Here is an 8,155-nt window from a genome sequence, read left to right on the forward strand (position 1 = left end):
TATCCGCTATCATTCGTAGGATGCTGTTGGGACTGCCACGTGATTTATAGTATAGAAACAGTCCACGCGCGCCGTCGCGAACATTCCCGATGCGCTACAGAAACGAGGCAGCCCCATCAGCACCCGAAACGCATTATTGTACTGGACCCTAAGGGCCCCGTATGCCCGTTGCGTATACTGTGCCCACAAATTTCAAGTGTAGAGAGAAGTGCAAAATGCCCTAAACAGTGTGACTTTAACCTCTTTAAAGCACCTTGCAAATCTGTGGGCGATCATATTCGCCCGGACCCACAGGGCCCTTCGTTCCCTTTCCATATCCAGGTCGTCCTTGAGGTCGGTCGCGAGCACATGGCCCCACTCATTCTATAGGGGTACTTACCATTGAGACAAATAGCAGGAACAACCATTGTCTTATTGCGACCGCACTCAAATACCATGAACTGGCTCTTGGTTGCTTGGTTATTACTACGTAAAGAATCAGTATATTTTGCGCTGTTTTGGTCGCGTTACAGGTTGCGATTGCCATACCTAAAGAAGTTGTCGCAATCGCAACCTGTAACACGCAGCCAAAAACTCGTAAGCGCCGTAAAATTCATGGCGCTTACGCGTTTAGGTGGCGAGATTCACGCTCCGCTTCTATGGTCTGTTATCAAAACAACAACTCACGGCAAAACATACTGGTTTCCTGTGTCGGTTATATACGTAGTAATAATAGTTACTTAACTATTATATTACTTAAAAAGCTTCAAGTTGATGATTTGGTAAGTTGTTCGCCTTTTACACCTCCTGAATGCGCTCTAAGCATCAGCTCCCGACTATGATTTATTTGTTGGCAGGTGGAAAAGTGCGTGATGAATTGTTGAGGTTCTGCGAGAAGATTGATCTTTCAATATGTCTGTTGTAATCTTAGTGTAGTAAGCTGCCAGGAAACTGTTTCTTGTTTTTATTTATAGTTTTTGTTTCATTGGTTGGTATCTATGTAGTTTTGTATGTTGTAATTTTGACAGCGGTGAATATAATTTTCCTTAGTGGGTGACTAACCGTCGTTGACCGTCAACGCTGTATCGGATTCGAAACGTCGGGATGTATTTCAAATTCAATACGATATAATTCCGTTTACATCGTTTTATTTCATGAGCAACTATCGCGGTAACCAAAGACAATATTTTGGTACAGTCACCTGCAAATGTTATAAATCGAAGACCGAAGAATATCTGACATGATCTTATTTGTAGAGCCATAACAGCGTGCCACATATTTCTGCGGCCTTCAAAGTGTAACTTATTATTGCAGGTGACTGTACCAAAATAGCTTTGGTTACCGCTATAGTTACTGATCAAATATACGATGTAAACGGAATTACAACGCACACACAAGAATCTATAGGAAACGCTCAAATGCGGATATTTTAGTTTTGTCCTGTTCCATACTTGAATTCACTTGATTGGTTGTCAGTCTGAATTAATGTCCGTTAGTTGGATATATTGATTATTGGTAAGGTCGTTTTATTAAGGAAAATAAGTATTTACCATTAATAGAACTTTAGATGTACCTAATAGGCTGTTGGATGAAAGAGATGGGCTAAATATTAAGCTATGGAATACAACACAAGCCGGCTACGTGAATTACGTGATATAACTATACTTAGTCAAGCAAATCTTGTCAGTAAAAAAGCGGCCAAGTGCGAGTCGGACTCGTCCATGAAGGGTTCCGTACCATTATGACGTATTAAAAAAACTACTTATTAGATCTCGTTCAAACCAATTTTCGGTGGAAGTTTGCATGGTAATGTATAGCATATATTTTTTAGTTTTATCATTCTGTTATTTTAGAAGTTACGGGGGGGGGGGGATAATATTAGAAACCTCAATATCATTTTTGAAGACCTATCCTATTTTTTTTTTCTATTTTTGTGTGAAAATCTTAATGCGGTTCATAGAATACATCTACTTACCAAGTTTGAACAGTATAGTTCTTATAGTTTCGGAAAAAAGTGGCTGTGACATAATCGGACAGACAGACGGACATGACGAATCCATAAGGGTTCCGTTTTTTGCCATTTGGCTACGGAACCCTAAAAGGCGGCAAATTTGAAAAAAGCCGGTTAGCAACACTGTTTTCGGATAATTCCAAAATCGCGTGTCATCTGTGTTTTATCTGTGGAATGTGGATAGTGAACAGCCATCATGTTTGCTTACATTCTGAATCGTTGCTATTTCAAGAGAAATTTCTGCGTCACCATTAAATACCAATATATTAAATAAGCTTGTGCATGAAATTAAGCAACGTCAAGGTGTCTACAATATAATCACGCTCGTTGATCGTACCTAAATATTTGTAAAATTTGAGGTTATGATAATAACATGTTTTGGTTCGATGTACATTGCTGCTTTTCTTAGCGCTTTTTGAGTGCAGCCCTACTTCACTTTGCTGTACATTGCTACTGACATACTTAGCTTGACAGGCTATATATGCAATTTTATGAAATATTTACTTACTCTTACTCAACAGGATGGACATGTGGCGTCGAATGATTATCCCTATGACCCGCGACCAAAAAGTAATAAGCGCCGTAAAATTCATGGCGCTTACGCGTTTAGGTCGCGAGATTCACGCTCCGCTTAGTTCATTTTTATAAGCTCTCACGTAAAATGTTTCTAGATATTTTTTGGAAGTTTAAAATGTTACATTTTGGATTTAAAAAAAACCGGACAAAAGCGAGTCGGACTCGCCCACCGAGGGTTCCGTACTTTTTAGTATTTGTTGTTATAGCTGCAACAGAAATACATCATCTGTGAAAATTTCAACTGTCTAGCTATCACGGTTCATGAGATACAGCCTGGTTACAGACGGACGGACGGACTGACGGACGGACGGACGGACGGACGGACGGACGGACAGCGGAGTCTTAGTAATAGGGTCCCGTTTTACCCTTTGGGTACGGAACCCTAAAAATACGGTAGAAACATTCATCAATTAATTTTTAAATTAAGCCTTAGTAATTTAGATATGAAGCAACTGTCATAGACATCCTTCAATGTGACAGGTATGTAAAAGCAGCATGATTTAGTCCAGTACCCCTAGTGTAAATAAATTCGATTTCGAAACGTGACGTACGCGTTTGCGTTTAGTCTCATTTTGTATGTGATTTAGAAAGAGCTCGCCAAGCGGGACGTTTTGAAAACTCAAAATCCTATACAAAATGACACTTAACGCAAACGCGTTCGTCACGTTATGATGTCGATAAAACTTACACTAGGGGTACTGATCTCCTGAGACTAAAACAACTTAACCGAAAGAAAGAGGACGACCGCTTCTCCGTACAAACGTAGACCCCATTTTCCCCATCATTTATATTATGGAAAATATTTTTACATAATTCGATGTATATTAACCATAGCTATGACCCTACGTTTGACTTTTTTCGATTTATTGATTATTGTAAAAATTAGGAACGAAAAACAGATTACATACAAATTATAAATAAAAAATAAATTCAATTCAATTCAATTCAATTCAAATATACTTTATTCATGTAGGCCTAGCAACAAGCACTTATGAATAGTAAGACAGTATTACATATAATTATCTTAATCTAATTATCAGAGCAATTTATTGATGTTGTAAATATTATTCCATATATAATACTAATGAATATAATTCATAGATCAAATTTAATACTAAAACTTTCACAAAATACAGTCATACAAAAAAAAATGTATAAAAAATACTTGTCTAGATTGTTTCTAGAATAAATTCTAAATGTCAAACAAATATAATAAAAACAACAAAGGAAATACATATTAAATAAATATTATTACATTATTACACAAATTGACTAAGTCCCACAGTAAGCTCAATAAGGCTGGCTTGTATTGAGGGTACTTAGACAACGATATATATAATATATAAATATGTATAAAATACTTAAATACATAGAAAACACCCATGACTCAGGAACAAATATCCATGCTCATCACACGAATAAATGCCCTTACCAGGATTTGAACCCGGGACCATCAGCTTCGTAGGCAGGGTCACTACCCACTAGGCCAAACCGGTCGTCAAAATTGACGACAAATTGTTCAATGCTTCTACCTCTTATAATAATAAAAAATTCGAAAAATATCAGTCATACTCATAGCTGTGGTTGATATACAACAAATATTTTCAATATGTATCCAGAAAGGAAAATGAAGACTACTTTTGTATGAATAGGCGATTTTGCACGGGACCTCCAATTTCGTCTTAATTTCCTATGCACAATGATAAATGAGTTTTCTGGCTGAAGATTAATGATAATTGGCTTAAACCTCAAGCGTGTTTAGCTACACGGTGTGTTTTTGCCTTAAGATTTATGGGAAAATTCTTCCCTACTGCTGCAACAGTTAATTTTCGCGAAATTCGTACTCGCGTCACGCGTACATAAGTTTTAGAATAATAAATAAAGTGAAGGTTTACTTATCACTTTTATTTATCCATGTTTAAAGATTGAACTGTGATAATTTTGAAGGTTTTAAACTTAAGTACCATACATTACTCGAACGAAAGCATTTGACTCCTTAACGCACAACTCTATATGACAAGTAGAGTTGCAACAAATATTTGGCCACTATTCGGTATCCGGCCTATTCGCCACAATATCACTATTCGGCCGAATACCAAACAGTGGCATAGTATTCGGCCGGATACCGAATAGTACGTTAACGCGTAGATAACGATAAACGAGGAGTAAAAAAGCGGCCAAGTGCGAGTCGGACTCGCGCATGAAGGGTTCCGTACAATTTAAGACGTATTAAAAAAAATCTTATTAGATCTTGTTCAACATTTTCCCACTTTGGACACACATTTTACCACTTTGGAAGTGTCTCTCGCGCAAACTATTCAGTTTAGAAAAAAATGATATTAGGAACCTAAATATCATTTTTGAAGACCTATTCATAGATACCCCACACGTATATGTTTAATGAAAAAATTTTTTTTTAAATTTTACGACGTATTAAAAAAAAACTACTTACTAGATCTCGTTCAAACCAATTTTCGGTGGAAGTTTGCATGGTAATGTATATTATATATTTTTTTTAGATTTTTCATTCTGTTATTTTAGAAGTTACAGGGGGGGGGGACACACTTTTTTTCACTTTGGAAGGTTCTCTCGCGCAAACTATTCAGTTTAGAAAAAAATGATATTAGAAACCTTAATATCATTTTTGAAGACCTATCCATAGATACCCCACACGTATGGGTATGATGAAATATATTTTTTTTTTTTAATTTCATGACGTATTAAAAAAAAACTACTTACTAGATCTCGTTCAAACCAATTTTCGGTGGAAGTTTACATGGCAATGTATATCATATATTTTTTTTAGATTTTTCATTCTGTTATTTTAGAAGTTACAGGGGGGGGACACACTTTTTTTCACTTTGGAAGGTTCTCTCGCGCAAACTATTTAGTTTAGAAAAAAATGATATTAGAAACCTTAATATCATTTTTGAAGACCTATCCATAGATACCCCACACGTATGGGTATGATGAAAAAAATTATTTTTTTTAATTTCATGACGTATTAAAAAAAAACTACTTACTAGATCTCGTTCAAACCAATTTTCGGTGGAAGTTTACATGGCAATGTATATCATATATTTTTTTTAGATTTTTCATTCTGTTATTTTAGAAGTTACGGGGGGGGGGACACACATTTTACCACTTTGGAAGTGTCTCTCGCGCAAACTATTCATTTTAGAAAAAAATGATATTAGAAACCTCAATATCATTTTTGAAGACCTATCCATACATACCCCACACGTATGGGTGTGATGAAAAAAGATTTTTTGAGTTTCAGTTCTAAGTATGGGGAACCCCCAAAATTTATTGTTTTTTTTCTATTTTTGTGTGAAAATCTTAATGCGGTTCGTAGAATACATCCACTTACTAAGTTTGAACAGTACAGCTCTTATAGTTTCGGAAAAAAGTGGCTGTGACAGAATCGGACAGACAGACGGACATGACGAATCTATAAGGGTTCCGTTTTTTGCCATTTGGCTACGGAACCCTAAAAAGAAACAAACTACAAATAATCAATTATTAAGATCAGCATAATCTTTCAGACAACCTTTATATTCATAGATACTCGTAGTACAAAAACATACAAAATAATTTTTATTACTCACACGGCCAAAACGAACGCACCGCAATGTCCGCAATTCAATACGCACTGCGTGCAGAATAACTGCAATTTCTATCAAAGAGTTCAAAGATGCGAGTACAGCGAGAAACAAGTTGCAACTTGCACCGCGCACGCACGCGCACGCGCGCGTTCGAATTTACTTCATTTTAGGTAAAACTCCTAGCCAAATATTCGGCGGCCGAATTTTCTCTTATTGGGATCACAGCATAATCGAAATAAACATCAATGTTGACATGTCGTTTAGTTATTGATCTTTTAAAGATCTTTCCAAGATCTTAAACGTGTCTTAATCATTCTTCGAGTCGGGCCGTTTATCGCTGTATTGGAATCTGTCTTTCGAAACCTAGATTGGACATGGGTATAAATATAAATGGCACATATTTATCACAGCTCAGATTTGCAGACGATATTATACTACTCTCAGAGAGCGCAGAACAACTAGAATACATGATTTAGTCACTCAGTCAATACAGCGAGACTATGGGATCACGAATTAATAGAAACAAGACAAAGATGACAAACAGAGACAAAAAACAAATATCAGTAGCGTCAGTTCCAATAGAATATGTAGAAGAATATTTGGCCATCTAATAAAGTTCAGATCATGCACAGATAAAGAAATAGAGCGTAGAATAAAGAACCCATGGCAAAAATTAATAATAATAAATATATAAAATTTTGTACTTTAGCGTGTAGCTGCGCTCTCTCGGAAAGGTTTCCACGGAAGACCTGCGTCGAGATCCTTAGGTGGTATCTTGACATTAAGCTGAGTGGAGACCTTTTCAGTGACGCTTAATAATAAATTGATTCTGTCGTCTCATGTATTACCTAAACTTAAGCGTTTTCTGAATAAATTTCTTCTATTCTATTCTATTCTATTCTATATTGCCGCTTAAGTGGAAGTGGGCAGGCCATGTTCAAAGAGTAACAGACGACAGATGGCCACAAACTGCAACAAACTGGCGCACGATATACAAGAAGAGAAGACGTGGTAGACCTATGAAAAGATGGAGTGACAACATCACAGTGTTAAGTACACACAAAAAATTCAAATCAGAATAAAGCTTAAATTAAAATAAATAATATAAAGCATCCTAACGAAATGTGTCCTATTGATTAAAAATAAATTCAATCAGGGAACAAATAATTTATTTTATTAACTATTCTGATTTGTGTTTTTAAGTACACACACTACTAAATAAAAATTATAGATTAAATATATATGACATATAGGTATGATAAAGAAAAAATGCTAATAGGAGGTCTCGGTCACTTTGCTTCGTATATAGAATAGAATAGAATAGAATTACATTTATTCAGACAACACATCAATTATTACAAAGAAGATAATACATTAACAACAGCAAGAATAAAAAAAAAAAGATACAGTGAAAATATGACATATAATTTCAGTTGAAAAATAAATAACGAGTACCAAACCATTTCGTTCAAGTGAATATCGACCCGGATATGTCCTTAACCTACGTCCAAAGGAGAGGTCCGTAAGGGCACTGTGAATGTCATCTCACTTTGTGTGGTAGGGCACAGCATAGCGGATATCATTCCAGATATAGAGCAGAGTCCAACTGGGGAAGTACCTCCAACTTACAGAAAACATCATCATCTTCCTCGCGTTGTCCCGGCATTTTGCCACAGCCCATGGGAGCCTGGGTTCCGCTTGAAAACGAATCCCGAGAATTGGTGTAGACACTAGTTTTACGAAAGCGACTGCCATCTGACCTTCCAACCCAGAGGGTAAAATAGGCCTTGTTGGGATTAGTCCGGTTTCCTCACGATGTTTTCCTTCACCGAAAAGCGACTGATACCTAAATATCAAACGTTATTTCGTACATAAGTTCCGAAAATCTCATTGGTAAGAGCCGGGGTTTGAACCCGCGACCTCCGGATTGAAAGTCAGACGCTCTAACCGCTAGACCTCGAGCGCTTCCGCTAGGCCACTAGCG

This window comes from Cydia pomonella, chromosome 7 (genome assembly GCF_033807575.1).
Source record: "Cydia pomonella isolate Wapato2018A chromosome 7, ilCydPomo1, whole genome shotgun sequence".
In the NCBI taxonomy this organism is placed as follows: domain Eukaryota; kingdom Metazoa; phylum Arthropoda; class Insecta; order Lepidoptera; family Tortricidae; genus Cydia; species Cydia pomonella.